Raw genomic sequence first — 21,981 nt, 5'->3', positions numbered from 1 at the left:
GAACAACAACATAGCCACTTTAATCGTACACATGATCACGGATATATAACATCGAGTATTTGTATAGATTAATCGCGATATAATAGTAGTTTCGAAGAAGATTCCGTCGCGTACCTTGACCTTCTCGTGACATTTCACGAAACATAAAACTGTATACCACCCAACGACCACGTGTGTCCATTAAACATAATCGCGAGTGCTTATCGCTCGAATGTGACATACATCAGTGAATGTGCTTATGAAATTGAAATATTCCTCGTGTTACAAGTATAACAATTGTAATGTTGATTACTATCTCTTCTACAGAGGCTTCGTCTCTCAAAGCTTGCCATACTATACATCGAATAATATTAATGCATGTCATAAAATATCGATGACATAAAGACAATTCGTTCATTAATTTGATAAAGCTTCGTGAGTATCAAGTGAAGATGAGATATACGTTCGATAATAGCGTCAGCAACAGCGTCAGCATCGGCAACGAAAAGATCTATTGTATTTTGTACAATTTTGCGATTACGTATCTAAATGCAGTTCTTGTGTGTATCTTAATTATCGAATAATCTTCTGCTTTTAATATTATTCAATATATATTTATTAATGTGTACATACGCGTGTAATTATATAATATAAAAAAGAAAAAGTGTAATTTGTGTTCAATATATACGGTACGAAAATTTACTATAAAATTAACAATTATTGTATAAAATTAAATTATTAAAATATATATAATAAGCAAACATACATTTAATATTTAATATAAAATATATAATTAATTTCTAATAATCAAATTAATAATACTAACTAAAAGAAAATATTAATTTTAAAATTATAAATATGATCATTGTTTTGTTTATCTAACCGGGGTCTAACTCATGCCCACATGAATTCATTATTCATGTCAGTATAATCTGATAAGTAATACGAAACAACATGAAGCCATCAGTAATTTGATATATCTAAAATTGTATCAGCGATAACAATTACACGCGACATAATTTTTACACAGACCTCTTTGATCTTTAAAGCGCATCAAAAGAAATTGATACTCGATATCCTCGGTGACACTAATTCTCGTATATCGCCATCTCACTCTTTCATACCGATAACATAGTATGAACATTACATACTAGAGGTTTCGAGACATTACAAACACGTAAAATTTATGGTATTGTTATTGCATCATCGCAAAGCGGTACGATTGCCTCGTCATAAAATTGACAGTACATTTTACGAGATTATTATCACGATCGTCACTCTGTCTGAAATGTGCGTCTGAATAGAACGTTTTGCGGAAAATTGCTCCGGCTTTATATCGAAACACAGCTGACAAGTATAACGGCGATTACGTGACTCCAAGTGAGCATTGTTTACGTCGCGGCGCTCATAATGAATACGGTATTATTAACGTGATGTAATGGGACCGCGCGATAATGTAATCGAGGGACTCGCCTCCTCGACACGAACGCCATGCCCGTTACAACGCACGTCGTTGTAATTTAATCTGACTATCGCTTCCCCACGAAAAAGAGTCAAAGACATGTATGTAGGTAAAAATCCATCCTGTGTGTCGGTCCCACAAGAGGGGTGGCTGCCGCCACACCTCGTAACCCACATACCGAAAACGCACGTGTGACACACACGGTATGTCATCGGCAACCGCTGACATTTGTTATTAATTAATCATACAGTACAAAGTACAGTATAAATGATGATTTCACATTAAATTTCTCTCTCCCCCAACTTCATGTGTGTTAATTAAAAAAATATAATGAGAAAAATATTAACGTCATCGCTATTACATTTTTTATATAAGTTACAAATATACTGTAGTTTCTCAAACATAAATGTTTCCTATTTATTTCTTTTATAAGAAATTATGTTATATATGTATATAAAAAGTTACTGTTTTATTGTAAATAATATTTGACAAATGTGTCATATTGTATAAGTGTCAATATAAAAAAATTTTTATAAGTGATCTTTTTCACAGTTGAAGCATTATATATAATATACATATATAATTATTAATTATATGTATAATATTATCTATGTGTAATGTATAAAAAATATGTTATGTTACATGTTTTTCTTTTTTTAATTTCCAATAGTTTATAATTTCGACAAATATGTATTGCTCATTTCATATAAGTAACGTTATTTTATATAACGTAACATTAATCCATATTAAAATTTTTTGTTTGAAATAAAACTTTTTCTTAAAATTATTCAATTAATTTATAAATTTTTTCAGAATGCGAGCTTTATGTATTCTGGTATGTTAAAGTTTGTAAACATGTATGTTAGTATACATGATATTTATATACTTACATATAAAGTGTGATATACGATTACGATAAACGGTATATCTCCCGTTAAGATAAAATTCGGGTGTGGGTCTGATAAATATATCGCGAAGCAGATAAATATTCTACGGTAAAGTCTCCTTTTGCGAAAAATAATCGAGTCACGTACAACTAGGAGTATCTATTTAAATTTTTTGCACTTGGAATTTCAAAGTCAAGCGAGAGTAGACATTGTTAATGGGTAAGTATATCGCACGCGATATCTCTCAACTAAAACATCGGTAGAAAATATGGTAACCTTTATTGTCTCGTAACATCTGACCTTTAGCCAGGCAGCCGGACGTCTCTACTTTAAATGGAACGTCGCGGAAATAAGTAGGCAAGTTAAAACGCGATGAGGCCATGAAACGAGCAATCGAGTTCTCGCAAACAATCAATAGTGTATGCGAACAGTATTTAAATTAACAATTAATAAACAAATATAAATAAAAGAAAATAATTTATCTTTAGGTGTTTGTGTATCTCTGTTTAAATAATACATCGGATAATAAATATATATAATCAAAATATAATTAAATTATTAATTAAAAATTAAATTAAACTGTAATAGCTAATGATGATAATAAAATATTCTTAAGTAATATTCTTACGATAAATATAATATGTTTAGCTGTTCAAATATAAACGGGATGAGTAATAACAATGCATCGTGATTGAAAAAAATTATTTTAATAAAAAAATCTGATATGTGATTCGAGTCTGCAATAAACGGAATGAGAAAGTATGGAAATGTATTCGTAGTTGTATTTTTCACGCGTTGGCATCTATGCAAATGCTGAGCCAACCTAAGAGGCAAACAGAATTCTCTTGCCGAATGTTCCACCTGGTGTTTCTATATACAGTGTCCAAAAAAATCAGCATTTAAATACATGACAGTCTATTAATTTTTGAATATTTAAAATTTTTTAAAAATATAAAATATTTAAAAATCTGGAAAATAATACATATACCGTTTTACATTTTATTTAAATAGATTTCATAAGAACTGAATTTATTTTTTATCACCCTATATCTTATTTGATGCGAGTTTTATCTTCGACAATTTTCACGCTAAATCCGCTTAAGCGAATGTTCACGATTGTCGAGTGCTTCATAATAGACCATTAATTTCTTCGTTAGGCTTCTTCAGCGTTTCGCTGTTGTGTCCACAACACGCTTATTGCGTGGTTTTCCCAGCGGAAATCATCCATTTTCGCGAGATATGCGACACGGCGCAAGTCGTGTATCTCAGCCAATACACACACATGCACATAATAATTAAAAAAGACACGGCAACACTTCAGTGACCTGATACAACCTGAACAAAGTTTCGCACAATCTGGGTTACTGCTAACTACACGTAAAATTATATAGCAGTACATATACATGTATGTAATGATAGACTAATAGTATATAATAATATTATTATAAAAATAAAAAAAATTAATTTTAAAAATGACCCAAGAGATTAAATATATTAAAATCTTTATCAATTCAATATTATTTGTAAAATTAATTAGTCAGATTAATTGCTCTTAATCCACATCAACAAAAAATATTTAAAAAATATTTTTTTAATTTAATTTAGAATTTGAATTTTTTTTCTTCTTTCGTTTACATTAAATTTATTTTTCCATTGATAATTCATACAGACATAATAGAAATACGCTTATAATAGAAACTATTAAAACTATAATAGAAACTTTTTCTTCCAAAAGAAGGATTTAACATATTGACAGAGTATTCTCAATGGTAGTGTAGCAACCATTTCAGAAGAAAGAATCGTCCCTGAAGTGTTAAATCTCATTCCTTTCAATGGAAGGATTTAGTGTGCTGGAAGAATTCGCGATAAGCCGCATATATAGTCGAGGCTCTGTATAGGACGCAAACAATTCGCATCTTTCTAATATTTACGCAGGCGATATCGGAGACGAGAACGGTAACGCACGTCCGATCAAAGATCTACTCGTACCACTGTCGGCAAAGGGATATAAATCTCGCATGTGCGAACGAGAGAAACCGCCGAGAATTAATCTCATTTGTAAACACGAATACTCGTCCTCGCGGAGAAACGAGCAGAAATGAATCACGAGACTTGCAAAAACGTTGGCATTTTTTAGCGATGTATGAAATATATATATATATATATATATATATATGCTTAAAAAAAAATTGCATCCTCTTCACGTTTGCATTTTAATAAAATAAAGAAAATATAAGATAGAATAAATATAACCGTAATTTTTAAAGCGTTTAATACGGAATATTTAATTTGTGAATGATGCAGCTTAAACAATATATGTGGCATAGCAATGGTACAGTTTAGTGTACATGTATATACATATAAAATTATATATACATATATATATATATATATAAAATTATTTATTTCAAAAAATTTTATAAAATCTTCTATATATTTTTTTTCTTTTGTTTATTTCTAAAATTTTTTTATTTCAGCTTTTGCACATATCGTGTCCAATAATTTCAATTAAAAAATACATAATAGTATAAAAAAATTATTATTAAATGTATCATGTTGTGTAACATTTAATTACGAAACGTTTCATAAATAAAAAATATCGCCGATTTCGAGCGTTGATATACTATAATGGCTTACCGTTACACTATCAGTTATACAATCGCTCTTAATTATCAAACGTGAAAACGCCGTTACATTATCGTTTGTATCGATACGTTGTTATTTATGACTTGATCGTAAACAGAATCAAAAAGAAAGAATGTAATGAGCCGCGTAATTTTATTAAAAGTTTAAAAAGATACATAGAGGTGTATAGTGACAGATTTAAAAAATTGCAAACTTAAATTATATTATTATAAATATTGATTTTTAATTTGTATTATTTACGACCGGATTGATGTAGAATATCTCAAATTTACGAAAAAAATATTTCACGTTAATTAAAGTCTTGTAATAAAATAAAAAAAAGAGATAGAAAATTTTTAATGATAGCTGCCGTTATACTAACATTCCCGCAATCATTCGCGCAAGCGTTAAAGGAGTTTGATTAAGTTCTGTCGATCCAAGCCCGTTTACACGATACGAGCATAAAGCCGACGAAATTAACATTGTAGTACGTTCGTTGTTGACCGTATCATTTTCGCGGCGCATCCGCAACATTATCGCGCAAAACATATATACTCAAGCAAACAGAAAACTGTCGCGCGCATACGTTACCTCTCCCCCATCTGTCAACATCACTCTGCGACCGTATCCGTCTATCTTGATATATATATATATAACGAAGAGACAAATGCGTATGCGTCCGGAAACTAAATTCCCCGAACTGCCACCGAGCCATACGCTAGTCCACGTTAAAGAATAACCCGGAACGGAAAGTTACAACCCGAAGTGGCTTTTCCCGCGCAGATTAATGCGTTTCGGTGTCGCGATCATTCTAATTGCGAGCGAAATTTCGCATCTCTCAACAAGTTTCTCGATAAAAAGAGGAAATGTTAAAAACTTTACTCTTTTCATTTTTTTCAGCTTAATTAAATCAGTTTAATTAAATCGTTAATTGGAAAAAGGAAAAAAGTTTTTTACAGTAATTCTCAGGAAATAAAAAAATTTTTTTCTTGTTCTGTGATGCTTTACAACACTTATGCAAATAATTATGACTTCTTTCATATACATATTCATATTAATGATATCATTCAAAAAGATTATATTTGTTAAATTGCTATTGTATTCAAACGAAATACATTTTGTTTTCTTCTTCAGATTTTTTAAGATTCAATTAGCGATTGAAAAAAACATGAAAAATTAAATAAATACAACCAAATTCAAATCTTTATTAATTTACCTTTTTTCAATCTCTCTCGAATTTGTGATATATAAATAATTTATCGTATTTTTAAGCACAGGAGGATTAGATCACTAGAATAATGCGGTATTCGGTTCTAACGAGTGTCGGAAAATTCAAACGACGTCGATTGTCTCCATCTGCTATTCTAAGAATGAACAATGTTTTGTTTTTCGACGCCTACACAGTGTCAACAAATGCGTCGAGATGAGAATAAGCGGAAGAAATGTTACGAATGAGAATGACAGAAATGTTATGTAAATAATTGGTCGAAGAAAACTGTAAAAAAATCTTTCTTTTTCTTTCTTTTTCACAGTGTTGTAGAAATATGTTTTAAATATAAAAAAAGATTCATAATAATTTTCTAATATTATTTTTTAATTTTATATTTCTTAAATATATTGCAAAATGCAGGCAAGTGTTCAAAAATTTCCGTATATCTTAAAAAATAAATTGCACAAATATTTATTTTTGAAAATTTAATTCAAATTATAAAATAATAAATATTTGCTAATTTAAATATTCTTATAACAACAACACCATATATTTTATATTTCAAAAATTATATTCAGTTTTGCTTATATATACGTAATCTGTATCAGTATATTATTTTAGGAAGCTCAGTAGGGGATATGATATATGATATAGAAAGGCGTGGAACAGATAATTTAATAACCATCAAGTGCACCGCGAGAGTAGAATATTGTTAGGTACGCGAGCCAAATCTGAAACACTTATTTGCATTCACTCTTTAAATAAATAAAATATAGTCACAAATCGCATAAATTCGAGAAACGTGAAGAAAGGTAAATTAACTGAATTTTCAACATAGGAGAAATTTAATTTTTGGAATTAGGAATAGGATGTTAACTTGATTGTTCGGAAAATAATGAATAAAATTAATTTGTCTGTTTAATCTGATCGTTCTTTTTATCATTTATCGTAAGATAAATATTACATTTCTAAATTAATATTAATATTGGTTAGGTTATATATTAATATAAATATTGATTAACAAACTTTTATACATTGTCAATATTTTTTTATACATATATTTAATTTGCGTTGTCCGTAAATTTCCTTTTTCAAATATTAAATTGTATTTTCTCTCTTATATTTACTTAAAACTACTTTTATTTACCTTACTTCATTATTAACATTAATAATAATTCAATTCTAGCATTTTAATTATATAATTTTACTTTTTAAAATCTTAAAAACTTTTTTTATATTTCTCCTTCAAACATACACAAATGCAATATAATATTTTTTTTTATTATTTTCCTAAAAATAATAAATAACAGTCAGTCATTATTTTCCAAATAATTTGTAACGTATTGTAATAAAGAAACTCACACAGTACGTACTCGATGCACCGCCACTGTAATGTTGCCACTGCGTTCGTTTCCTATAACATCTGCTTTAATCTAGATCCGACTGCTGCTCTACTTTGTCCGTTATTTTATCCTTGCAATATTTATTTATTGCATTTCGATACGACATGATGCACTCCGAACAAACAGACGATACGAAGAAATAGAAAAATCATCTGGCACTTCCGATCACACTCCGTCACACTCGGTCACACGTCACACGGGGTCACATTCGCGAATAATACGAAATACGCATCCAGAAAATACACTCTTCCGACCGACACGACAATTTGTCCGAGGACGCGATTGCCCGCCAAAGATACCACGTTCACGAATATTAAAAAACTAATAATTATCGCGGTCAAATGGATTTATTAGTACGCCCGCAGATTTATTGTGGCATTTCCCGGCTCGTTAAACGCGTCACATTTTTCTCTAGCATCGGAATTTCAAGTGTCATGGCGGAGCGACGCTTGCACACCGGCCGTTACGCGGCATCTCAAGCACCTCCCCTCCCCCCCCCCCCACGCTGATTTTCGATGAATCCCGCGATCATCCGACACTTTCTCGACGCTCACAAGTAACCTTTCGACACTCGGATACTGTTAAAAATAATACTAGAAATACTGGAGAATGTTCGCGAAGCTCGTCGAGCGAGTAAATAGCTCGGAAATACGCACGAAAGTCGCAGCGTCAAAACATGGTGACAAAACGACGATGGTGTCGAATCAATCGATCTCGAAGATCGCGAAGCGCCACTGATCACGACCGATGCGTGCGGATAAATATGTCTGGAGACGACGACTCATCTCTAAATTCGACTCGATTCCTCCCGAAGTGCACTCGTACGCGTTATTCATCCGAAAGCGACGAAAATATTGGCAGGGCAATCACGACTCGACTTGGCTTCGCGGACACTGGACGCGAACTGACCGACGCGACGATGAAGAAATCCTGACGTCACGCAGTGCGCCTAATTTCACGCTACCCTACGCGGCGGTAAACTTTCCACGCTTAAATACATTTTCACTAACGCTTAAAGATTTCTTAGCGGCATTATGCTTTATTATTGTACTAAAAGAGGATTAATTACAGCGAAATTATAAGTTAATTATATTTATAAGCTACTCGAGATACTTTCTTTCAAGAAATTACGGTGCGAAATATTACTGCGCGACACTGCCTCTGTTTAATTTGGCGCTATACGGAAGCGTTTGATTGCTTAAAAGGAATAAGATAAAGATAAAAGGAGCAAAAAAATTCTTTGTCTTAATCGATCACACTTGTAGCATTTGCAGTATCAAGTTGAACGCAATCGTAGAAAATATAACGATGCAAAATTTGGTCACGTAATATATTTATTAACTTCTCATTTGCACGCAACATTCGAAAACATTCTTTTATATATATTATACGTATTTATATATAAATTCGTGTATATATTTATGAATATATATATATATATGATATATATATTTTTTTAAATATATATTAATAATAAATCATAAATTAATAAAAAATAACGTCTTGATAAATTAATGAGAATATTAGTTATTTGAATTGAAATTAATAATATCTCGACATTTGTGAGTGACACGGAAAATACACACGAATAAATGATAATACTAAATTAAAATAACGTAGATATATGTATTATATAATACTAGAGTCTTAACTATTTTCAATGAGACGGGTTTTGGCGAGAAAATGAGAAAAGTATTATTCTTTTACTCAGGAGCAACCAGTTTCACAATTTCAACACAATCGTTGAGATTGAATGACGCGCACGTGGCCAGGCGCATCCTGTGATCTCCAATTTCCTAGAAAAGCCGCACACAGAAAACGTTGCGCTATAATAACATGCTCTGTGATGATCGTTTCAGAGTTTCGAATGTCAAAATGTGACGTTGCATTTTATCATATACGATGCAAGTATATACATATATGACTATATTCTTTATGCCTCAATATTCTCTGCTCGTATTTTTCTACGTACGAATAAAATATTTCTATATCGCAACATGTACATTAATCATACGTCATATGTAATATGCGACAATATATTTGCAGTTTGTTATTTTTTACTTTGGCAGTTTATTATATTAATTCATTTTATTCCTCTAATTATTTGTTTTCCAATTCATAAGCAATTCTAGATACATATATAGAAATTACAGATGTATTAAAACATATTATATCTATTAAACTCTTATTAAGCAGATGTTTATACTCGTATGTATTTTTATTGAATTTATGAATATATTGAAACATATTATGTCCATTAAAACTTCTACTGAGCAGATGTTTGTCATATATATCTTTTTAAATTGACATTTATAATTTTTTACAGAAAACCGACTCAGTAAAAATTTTTGCAATATTTTAATTGGCCAATATATTATTCATTGCTATACCATGTAATTTTAACTGAAATACTTTTGCATCATCGCATAAATATAAAAGTAACTGACAGAAAGTCAATTATAATTACGGAAATCTGTCTCCGTGAAAGAGGTTTAAAATTCAATTGAAATAAATTTTATATAAAAGTTAACATTTTTTTCCTAGGAAAAAATAAGTATATCTTATTCAAGTTTGTTTTATTATATATTTAACTTGTATGCACATGAAAAATTACATATAATAAAATTACAATAAAAATAAAAATTAAAACATAAGATTTATAAAAAAATATATATACATATATATAAATATATATATATATATATATATATATATATAAAATATATATCAATATCAAAAATCAGTTAAAATAAGATAATAATAAATAATTTCAAGCAAAATTAATTATGCAAAAATATGATCAAATGTGAAAGACTTATTTATTAGCAAGGGTATCTATACAAAAGTATTTATCCAAACTTTGCATGTATTTCAAAAATTAATATAATCAATATAAACATTAATTAACTGTCGTCTAATGCTCGTTGGGAGGTGGCAAAATTAAGGAAGCAGTCGCGTGCTAGTCGTGAAGCGATGGCGATATGAAAACCGGGCCATGTTTACCAAGACTTTGATTAAGTCCTCGGCACCTTATTGCCGGTAAAAGCACGTCGGTGTGCCTTCGGTCTGGGTAAACTTTGTGCCTTGGGTGCGAGACCAAGAATGGAACATAAAAGTCAAGTTAAAAGCAATTATATCCGACAGTAGATAGAGGGATAGGCAAGAAAAAAAATCGATGATTGCCCAAACCTACTTACGTATTGCTCGTGAATTCTCGTTACAAAAATTAACGCGATGCACCGCAATCGATTCGATTTGAATTAACGATATTCCCCGTAAGAACAATTGCCGTTGTTCATAATTTATTCGGCTAATTTATTTGACTCTGCACGGAAAAGGAACGCCGCACAAATTAGTTCCACTACCGGGCGTGCAGAAATTACATCCGCGTCGGTTTGCGTATTTAACGAAGACCCGAGATTTGGTTGGCATACAAGTTTAATCAGAAGTTCCTAAAGCTGGGATAATAATCTTTATTAGAAAATGGGATGATCTAGATATCTGGACGTCGGGAATCCTGCTGGCTTAAATAATTCAATTTTTTTCTTTCAAATTTTTATTTTAATTTTGCGTGTATTTTCACCTAAAGTAGCATTAAATGTGAAGCAATTATCTTTGCGTTAAATAGAATTGAATCAACAAGTTAAAACTACTTATTATCTCGATAATAATTACTTATTATTGATCTAATATATAAATTATTTTGTTTTACTTCATCGATTCTCTCTTTCAGTTTATGATATTGTAAATATTTTTAGCGTAAACATTCATTTTATTTTTCTCATTGCCAACAGTATAAAAAAAATATAATGGACAACAATATATCACAAAATATGTATATTTTTTAATCTAGCTAAAATTGTATGCCATACGATTTTATCTCGTCAGCTCAAAATAAATGTCGCGAGAAAATGGAGACTCTGCAAAGAGCACATGATGGACGAGATTACATGGGAGGAATGAAAAGGGAAAAATTTTTCTTTTTTAAGTATCCAACTTGGTGCGAGTACGAAATTACGCTACACATTGAGAGAAAAAGAAGAAATTGTATAATCATCATATGTTCTTGTTTTGCTAGGAGAGTACTTCTCAAAGTTCTTGTGTTATTTTTGTGTAATGATTTTATTATATTCCGCGGTATATAATATACGGAAATTTGGTTCTCTTAGAGAAGTTTGTTAGTGCGAAATGCAGCGCGTTGTCGCACTATTATATACCATGATTTCCCGTGTACCGTAAAACTTAATGCATATCACGTACGTAAGCGAATTACTTAAGCTCGGTATTACGATACCGCTCGTAATATTCATTGTGTATGGGAAGCTCGATTACCCAAACAAGGTGAATTAATTAATAATATCTTCCAAGACCTGATTGTACTCAGGAGAATGTTGTATTATATCAGTAATTGAGATGGGGCCAATCAATGGAAAATTAATGAAAAGACATGATTTAGAATATATTTTTATGATAATTTTTTAAATCAAATGATAATATTTTATATATTGCAAACGTAAAAAAGATTTATTAACTTTGAAATAGAGAAAATATTTAAAATAGAATATGAAATATACTTCTGCAATCATTTCTCAATTTTGTTACAATAAAGAATATATGCAGTGTGTGATTTTATATAGTATGTAATTTAATGTTATGTAGACAGTTAATATTAATTATGATAATTGAAGTTTAATTATCGAAATTTCAAAGCAATTCCCGCAAAGTTTTATTAGAAACTATCGATTATTGATTTGAGATGTATGTAATTAAACGGAGAAATGCGCCGTGCATTTATAGATTGTTCATATATAATTTTTCAACGAATCAAAATTATTATTTTTGCAATAAATGTACATACACGTGTCATAGACATATAATAAATAAAATTATTAGTTAGAATCATAGAATGGTCGATTTCAGATTTTAAGGAATCCCTCTGTTTTTATTCATAATAGTATACAAAAGAGTTTCCAGAAATTTGAAATGTTCATATTTGTAGATTATAAATTACATCATTTCAACACTCTTTTCGTCGATAAAAAATTCACGTTCTCGAGCAAATGGAGAAATATCGGCCATAATATAATAATCGCGAGAGTTACGGCTTTATTTTTTACCACATATGTTACGAACGCGTTAACATGCCATGCCGGGTATTAACGCGTTGATGCTAACGAGGTCGTAAGTTTGTTTCCTAAAAGGTGCGGATGCTCCACAAGCGTGGAGTTTTCCGTACAACCGTGTTGAAGTGCTCTAAATATAGTTAGGCTATTTCCGAGTTCGGGACGGAGAGGTCGACCATCGGGATAAAGCGAGAAAATGAGGGAAATACGGGATAACAGCGACAGCTCTCATTATTTATTGACGTCGCATACACACAGGTGTCTTCGCTTGGAAATCTATAGTATTCATATTCATAGTGTACCCACTAGTCACGTGCATTACGTCAGGACATCTCCTTATCAAGTGTCACAATAATAGTAGTCCATTTTTTTCTTCGAAATTTGTTGACACACGTGCGTACATTAATGTCGTATCGTATCGATATGTTTACTTTAACAGATCATATTAAATATGTATCAAGATATTGTCTATGTATATCATTTCTGTAATAACATATTTTTCTCATTTTATAATATAAACTAAAAATACTTAATATACAATTTTTTGATATAATATACAAAATTTGTAATATATGAAACTCTGTCTCTCTCTCTCTCTCTCTCTCTCTCTCTCTTCTCTCTCTATCTCTCTTTTATGCTTTAATGTACATAAAGTTTGTATACCTTTTTTATAAATTAAAAAAAATATAGCAAAGAAAAATTTTATAAATAAAAGAAAAATATATTGTATTTCTTATTTATAGTTGCAAAGATTAATTTTACAGAATTCAAGATATTATTGATAAGAAAAAAAAGAATGTATTTTCTTAGTAATCCTGTAAGATACCAGAAACTGTAGTGTATCAGAATGCCAATCGACTGCGACAATATGAGGATTCAAGAGGCGATACGTTATTTGGGATACAAGAGATGGAAAGGGTCTCTCGAGATCGAAAAACGAGGGCCACTCGGCACGTTGTATGTTGTATGGCTGCTCATATCGTGTTCACGGTCTCTGTTTTCGGGAATTGTAATTCGATGTGCAAATACAGGGTTTCCACATGTAACGATCCCGCGTATATGTATACGTATCGCCCGCATGAAATACGCGTTACATCGATCGACTGGGACAGATTCTCGCGCCCAATTCTCTATATTTCTCGTACATTATACGCAAGGTTTAAGTAGGCTATATCGATTCGATATCCAACTTTGACATGCCGTAATTACTTACAGCAATCGAACTTCGCCAAGTCGGCTTGTACTAGTCATTAGCCAGAGATTAACTGATAACGTGCCGCTGCAATTCGCGTACAGAAACTTAATACTTGACTTGTCAGTTCTAGTGTAAATTTGATTATAACATTAATGCCTTAACGCTGTTAATTCTCTTTGTTCATATTATGATTAATTGTAAAATTAATATTTCTTGAATAATTTACTGTCAATTTGTCTGAGTATCTGAAAAATATTTGTTTTTAATTTAAATCAAATATTTGCTCATGTAATGAGATTTATTCTTTATAATATTGTTATTATTAATTATAATTAATAAAATAAATTATTTTTATTGTAATATTGATGAATAATATGATGTATATTTAATTGTAAAAAATGCAAATTTAATTTCTTTCCTTGGAGCAAAATTAGCAAGAATCCCTTTACTTGTGAAGTCTACAACATATCGTCTTTAAATATTTGTCTCGTCTATTAAAATTAAGACGATGATAATGCATCTTTATAGGTGCTCTTGCTTCATTGTTGTGGTATTTATTGTGGCATCTTTATAGCGACACTAGGTGAAACCTGATAAGAGCAGTAAGACAGTAAAGAAGATGAAGTGCGCCAACGTTAAGATGTCTCTCATGGGATATACACAATAGAACGAGGTGCTTGAATGAGGTACAAGAGAAGGTAACCCGCTGTGTTCCATACGAGAGAAAAAGATTTATTATTAAAAGATATTTATATTTTAGAAGCATTATCTATTGAATAAAATTTCTCGTAAAATAATATATTAATATTAAATATAAATTATATATTCATACACACACATATTATATTCTAATTTCATAATAAGTGTATATATTAAAAGAGCTCAAGCCCAATTGTTCTTTAGAAATTCTATATATTAGGACAACTAAAGGAAAGGTTTTTTTTCTAAGTTTCATATTTTTTTCAATTAGTAATTCTTTTTTTAATTTAACTTATTTTGAACTTCCAAAATTTTTTTAATTTATAAAAAAATGTAAAATATAAATTATATATTATAAAGTTATGACGCACAAACTTTAGATTTAATAATATAAATTTATATGATGGTTTTTTTTTTTTTTTAAATAACTGCATCAAACTGTCAAAAGAAGCGAAAAATGTTTTGCCAAATCAATAAGAATGAACGTTTGCGCTATAAACGTCAATGCATAACATACGTTTTATGAGTCTATCAAAAGTCAGTATAAAATCGTATGAACAAATTGACGTTCAACATACGTCTTTTCGATGCTGTAACGATAAAATGTCGTAGTGAAGAAAATCCTATAAGCAGCATAAGCCGAGCTCATCCGTTGCTTTCGACGCTCGGTGTCGAAAGCCTTAAACACTCCCGTCTCGTGAGTCATATCGACAGCCTAGCACTTAAGAGTATGAGCACCACTCTTCTTTTCGGAACGAAAACTCTTGTAAGAGTAGAAACTCTTCTACGGCTATGATCAGTTTTTCTTATCACATATCATCGTAGACATTTAAAGCCAGTATTTTAAGGTACAGGTATCATCGGACATTATTAACGAGCAAAGTTTCATAATATAACTTTAATATCGCAAAAGTTTGACAATATATTTGCTCTCGAACTTCGATATAATAACGAAGCGAAAAACTGGATACGATATATTATATCTCATTGCTGTATGTATAAAAAATATATTAAACAGAAAGGTATGTATACATATTTAAAAAATTCGTTAATATTTGAAAAAGGGCTAATAATAAATATAAATCATATTGAACTATGTATTTTTTATCTTTAAAATATTACATTTTTCTTGAAATTTTCAATTGCTTCAACTCAAAGGCTATATATTATAGATATCTCGCCGTCTCTCTTACTTAAGCTTCTTGCTCTACTATCTATATGATAGAATGAAATTGCGACCATTCCAACAGGACAGCTTGCGTAACGCGATATACGTAATTCATTTCTAATCCCCGATGAAAGTCAGGTGGATCTCGGTTTTCCGGAACGGGGACGAGCGTGAGGCGAGAGACAGACGGCGCCATGGACATGTCGGATAAAATGAGTTAATAAACGAGTTGTGGCATCGTTTGTGTCAGGGCAGGCTCGAAAATGCGGAATAAACAATTCTAGGCATTTTCGTGGAGAATCCCCAAGATTAACGTTCCAACGCCGCACTAATAAAGCGGGGGTTACAGAAGGTCGTTAGACAGACGGCAGAAATACCGCGCACCTACTTCACCTACTAGACACGAGGGACCTTTTATTTTCATTGCTACCTCGGAAAATTACGCCGTCGTTAATGCTATTTTTACAACCCCTCGAAACTATATTTGCTTTATCTAAAAAGCATGGGGCCATTAAAAATGTAAACTAACTAAATTTAAACATTCTCGAATATTATTACAAGTAATAATATAGATAAAATTATTATTAAATTAAATTGATTTTTAAAGAAAAACAAATAAAAAGCACGATGACAAAAAGATTTGTAAAATTTACAGAGAAATTGTAGGTAATTATACAATGTTATTTGGTGAAAGACGTTAAAATAAAATGATATTTGTGTAATAAAAGTCCCTTTTTTAAGCACCTGTGAATAGATCTTAACGACCGCATTGAAATGTAAATTATCGCCTTTACCTCGCCTAATATTACCAGAAATCGATCGATTGGACAGGGAGAAATGTGGCATCCAAAGTTCATTAAATTCAGTTTCACAATTACAGAAACCTGTTACGAAATGCTCAATGCAATTAAGGCTAAACGCGACATTATACTTACGTGATAACGTCTAGTTATTAATATCCATTTATCAAAGCAGCTTATTTCGTACAACTGATTCCTCGAGATTCGAAGTTGATTTACGATTCGCATAAGCGCAAATCGAATCCATCCATCGCGTAAATGATCGTACACGGAATTCCAGCAGTATTCTCGGTAAGAACCGCTTTATTCAAACTATGTATATGTAAAACCCGCATTTTTAACCGTCTTGTAAATGGCAACAAGCAAAATCAATATTACCAATATAATAAGTCTGATGTTTTTTTTATTTTAATGAAATGAAAAATTTGATGCCTTCTTTATTATTATATTATTATTATATTTTATAAAATAACTTGTATATTATTATCTTTTATTTTATTAATTTATATCTTTATATATGCACAGGTAATAATGTTTTAAAAATGTTGTAATTTTATTTATTAAAAAATTATTCTTTTATTACGATATATGTATATCCTCGAAATTATCTATATAAATATTGCCCAAATATTTCAATGAAGCAACCTGACATTCGGTGCCGTGAGTATAATTATACGCAAAGACACAAAGGAGAGGAGACGTCTACAAGACGTATGCCGTAGTAGTGTTATCTGTTTCTGAATATGCAAATGCTACTTCGTCCCCTTTTAATACAAGAAGAACTTCCCTGCAGTTGATCGCACTTCGGATACCGTACCTGCACCGGGTGTGCAGGTAATATTTAAATGCATGTGCAACGTTAGAACGTGTTTCACGGTACAGCGGGATTTATTGAGCGATAAAGTACTGCAATACAGTATCAAAGATACATGAATATTTCTTGAAATTAAACTTAAAATTTGAAGAACTTTAATTTACAATACTTTTTTAAGAATTCTTTCTTGAAATTTTATTATTTTTATATTATGATATATGTTATTTTAGACTTTAAAAATTGATTGTGGTTTGACTAATTGTGACAGATATATTTAACAATATTTGCAACAATTTAAAAATAATGTTTTTAATTAGCGCGAATTTAAAAATTTAATTTATTGTTACACATAAAATTACTTGTATTATAGATTTTATTCGAATTTTTATTTATATCTTGAATGGAGAACAGCCAATTTCATTCTGCAGCTCGAGAGCATAACGAATGTCCTGTGTGGGAATATAGAACATTTGTTCTTTTATTCTCGAGTCATAGAATTAATTGTTCTCATTCCAATATAGGGGACAGGAAATTATTATTTAAATTAAGATCAATGCTGAATATATCTTATGAACGATATAGTCGAAAGAGAAGAAAACATTCAAATGATCTTATGGTAATCTAAACTAAACATTTAAACTTATGGTAATCTAAACACGTGGTTTACACGAAAAATTTACATGTGAAAACATGTTAAGCATGATCACTAAGCATAAGAAATCGACTACTGTTTAACAAGTAGTTTTCAAACATGATTATCTTGTTTGTTTTTTGACATTCGATATTAAATATTTTAAAAATAAAACTGCAATGTATATCTAAAAATTTTAAAAGAAATCTATATATGCTGAAGAATATTATAGCTACAAAATATTCTAAAGAGAGAAAACTAAGAGTATAGAATTTAAAAAAATCTGAAACTTAAAAAAAATATTTACTTGAATTGAAAAGTATGAGATTTTATTATTTAAGTTACCTTGCAAAATGGGTTATTTTACGAGAAATTCCTTCTTTTAGTTTGAAAGTTATTGGTATCTCAATATTCTAATTAAAAAGAAATTCTTTCTTAAAATGTAAAAAATCTGTCATTAAAATTAAGTTGTTCTAATGTACCGTATACTGTCGGCATGCATTGGAAAGCTGTTTTTTGAAGGCAGTATATGTCAAGGAACTTGCGTGGGAGGAAGGGTGGATTGTAAAAGTGCTCGTAATCGTTTCGTCTGTATCAGGCCGCACACGCGATCTGCAGATTAAAATTAACAGCCGCTCGGCATATATTGATTGCACGCTCACCTTGACACCGAGTGAGAAGTTTGTTCCTCCGCCAACTACGTTGGCCGCACGCGAAGGTTTGGGGGGAGAAAACCTCAGCAACACCCTTCCTTTCTCGACATTGAATCTTCCTGTAAATACTGAAATTAAATGCCGTCTTCCATCGAAGAATTGGATCGTTGTTTCAGCATTTAACGTCACCCCGCAGCGAGCACTTTGCGGGAATTAAACCGAAAGTCGAAATTGGTCACTACTTAATTTTGGATTGCGACAATTTCGGATTTTTTAGTCTTTCTTTAATTAATCTTAACTTGTGAGAAGAAAAATTAAGTGTGTTCAATATTATATTATATTAGGATATGTAATTAAAAAATATGATAAAACTTATGAGTGTATTGAAAAAAGTCACAATTTTTATTTTTTTCATATAATTTTTTAAAGATAGATTCATACATGATTATATATAATCATGCAATGGAAAATAACATATTTACATATAAAAAAAGATAATTTATATATATATATATATACGTTTAATAATCAAAAAAATTAATTATAAACTTTAAAAATTAACGATAAACTTTTGCAAACTTTTAAATTAAAAACATAAAATATTAATTAGATAAAAAATTATATTTGTTCTATTATGCAACATATTTTATGAATTTTTTACATTATTGTTTTATTATAGAAACTTGTTAATATAAAGTCGCTGTAAAAAATGTAAAAGCTATTTTATTTCTTAAATCCCTTGAGTTTAGTTCGACAGTTGCACTTAGGAGAGTAATATCATTATTCCGCGAGGACGACAGAATATCTCAGACCACTCCTAACACGATCAAATCGATACAGACACTATCATCGAGTATATGGCCTATCGACGAATGTCCATCTCGCTCGAAATTGGAAACGTTCATTGAATGAGAAAAAGACTGTGCACAACCATAAGAAATAAAACTAAAAATAGAACAATTTCTGTAGTTTCTCGTATGAACACAAATTAAATGCTCTCTTTTATGATTATTTTTGTTATTATGAAATTATACATCTGTTTTTCCACAATACAACCTAACACTTGTTTCGTATGATATACATATAAATAAACATTTGTAATTTTACAAAGTAAAAATATATTTTTTTGTTATAGTTATTTCTTTTACACTCTTATATTTATCCTCTAAATGCTATAGATTCGGTTTCAATTTTTTACTAGAATAAACCACATGAATTTTTATATCTATATTTTTCTGAAATTCAAACGCTTTATATTGGACTTTTAGATTTAGGTATGGAAAACACAAAGGCCAAATTTATAAGGAAGGAAATGCTAGATAGGTATATGTTTGGGGATGAGCTAAGAGCCTTGGTAAAGTTAAGATGCGGTAATCGAGAAGAGTATAATAAGTATTGGTTAGGTGATGAGTGTAAAAAGTGTAAATTTTGTAACAGAGGATGGGATAAGATTAAACATTTTGTATTGGAATGTATGGTGACGAAGGAATGGTTTAGTGATATAGGTGAAGTAGACGCCGAAGAAAGAATAACAAGAATTTTAAATGATGAATTAGATGTGAAGAAGGTGTATTGTGAAAAAAGTTTTGGAAGGAAAAAGAAACTAGAAAGAATAAGAGTTTTGCGAGACTGTGAGTGTAGATGAGGGTAGAATTAGGAATTAAAATTAGATAAGGTATATATAAGGTATTTATATGTATATATTTATTGTTGTTACTGTTGTGAAAGATAGAGTAGGCATGATGTAATGATACGATCGAGGAAAGGTATGGAAGAGCGTGTGATTTAGACTTTTTGTAATCCAAGTCCCTTCTTGGCTTATTGTGCTGATGAATAAATTTATATATATTGGACTTTTAGATCACTTTCGAAACAAATAGTTTCCATTGTATTTTCCTATATCTCGGATCTTGCATTTCGAAATTGTGCGTGAAAAGAAATTTTCTTGTCTCGCGACTATGTATTGCTGTATATAATTTATAACATATGATAGAAAGAGCATGAGAGAAAGAGTCCCATGACATAATTTATTCGGATAATTTAGTCGGACATGGCGATCCCGAGAGCGCGTAAGCGAAGTAGGCTCAAACGTGGAAGCCGTCAGACGATCAGCTTCGACGTATATACATCGTATGCCTTGCGCCAGACGGCCTTTAGATCGTGTCTCGCGACATATTTTATTCAGCGGAACACATTTTTGCGGCTGAACACGTTCTAGCCTTTCGAAAACGCAGGACTTGCATGCGCATACTAGAGTCCTTATGCTAGAAAAGCTTGCAGAAAGAATCCTTGCGGTATCACGAATGAATGAAGATATGCGATCGGCCTTTTTTCTTCCAGGAAATTGGTTTCGTAATATTTCAGTTGAGAAGAAAAGAGAAGAGGAAACGCGAAAAACTGTTGTTTGAATATTCGCCTTTCGGCAAAAATGCAATTTTTCTTGCAGTTATGAAATATGCATCAGAGAGATAGACTTTTCTGCGATATAATTTATCTCTCTGCACATATAAAACAACAAAATTGAAATTAGATTCCGGTAGACTTTCCGGTGGCTTTCGTTTATTTAAACATTAAGCAAGGTTTCGCATCACTATTGAATTTCCATTTGGCCACAGATTTTGTTCTAATGTTTCTTGTACTTTTGCTATACAATATTAAGCGAACTTGACCGCGCACGCAAGAAATTCGCAAATATAATGATATAGTGATATAGTTATTTATATAAATATGACATAATATGATATAATAATATAGTTATTTAGTAAAAGTAGAAATATCTGTCTTGTGTCATATTTTGTGCGTGTAACAAAAAAATTGTAGATGTCATTTTTAGAAAGACAAAGTCAGAAAAAAATATTTAATAAAACTAATAGTCACACACATGCAGGAAATATTTTAATACAAATCATTATTTTTATTTTTAATTTTTCAATAGAAAATGTCCTACTATCTCGGTATGCTTGCGAAATTTAACTTTAAATCTGTTAACTTTTAACGGTAAACAGCTGCGAGTTTTGTACGTGACATTTCCTTGTACCAAATACTGCGACACGTGCTCTTAAAATTGTCAGCAAAATCGACAAAAAAGAATTATTATATCACTATATATATATATGTACGTGCCATTACTACCACTACTCGCAGTTTCCCGAAATTCAACCATACCCTCCCATGTTTCCGGCGAGCCATTGAATTCGTTTCGCCGAGAATGTATGAGCATAGAGCCATTGTTCTTGAGCGCGACAACTCTCGGGAAACGATATCCGATTGTCAGCCTAAGGTGCAATCCGAAAATCCTGTCCAGAAAAATTGCAGAAGAAGAGACCAACGAT

General features: G+C 30.9%; 1 protein-coding gene across 2 annotated transcripts in view; it reads left to right on the top strand.

Moving 5' to 3' along the window:
• Window positions 1–21,981, top strand: part of Ret (protein kinase receptor Ret oncogene) — a 57,785-nt gene that overhangs the window by 9,674 nt on the left and 26,130 nt on the right. The gene's annotated exons all lie outside the window — the stretch shown is intronic.

This window comes from Anoplolepis gracilipes, chromosome 17 (assembly GCF_047496725.1).
Source record: "Anoplolepis gracilipes chromosome 17, ASM4749672v1, whole genome shotgun sequence".
NCBI classification, from domain to species: Eukaryota; Metazoa; Arthropoda; class Insecta; order Hymenoptera; family Formicidae; genus Anoplolepis; species Anoplolepis gracilipes.
This window is presented reverse-complemented; position numbering and strand designations above follow the sequence as displayed.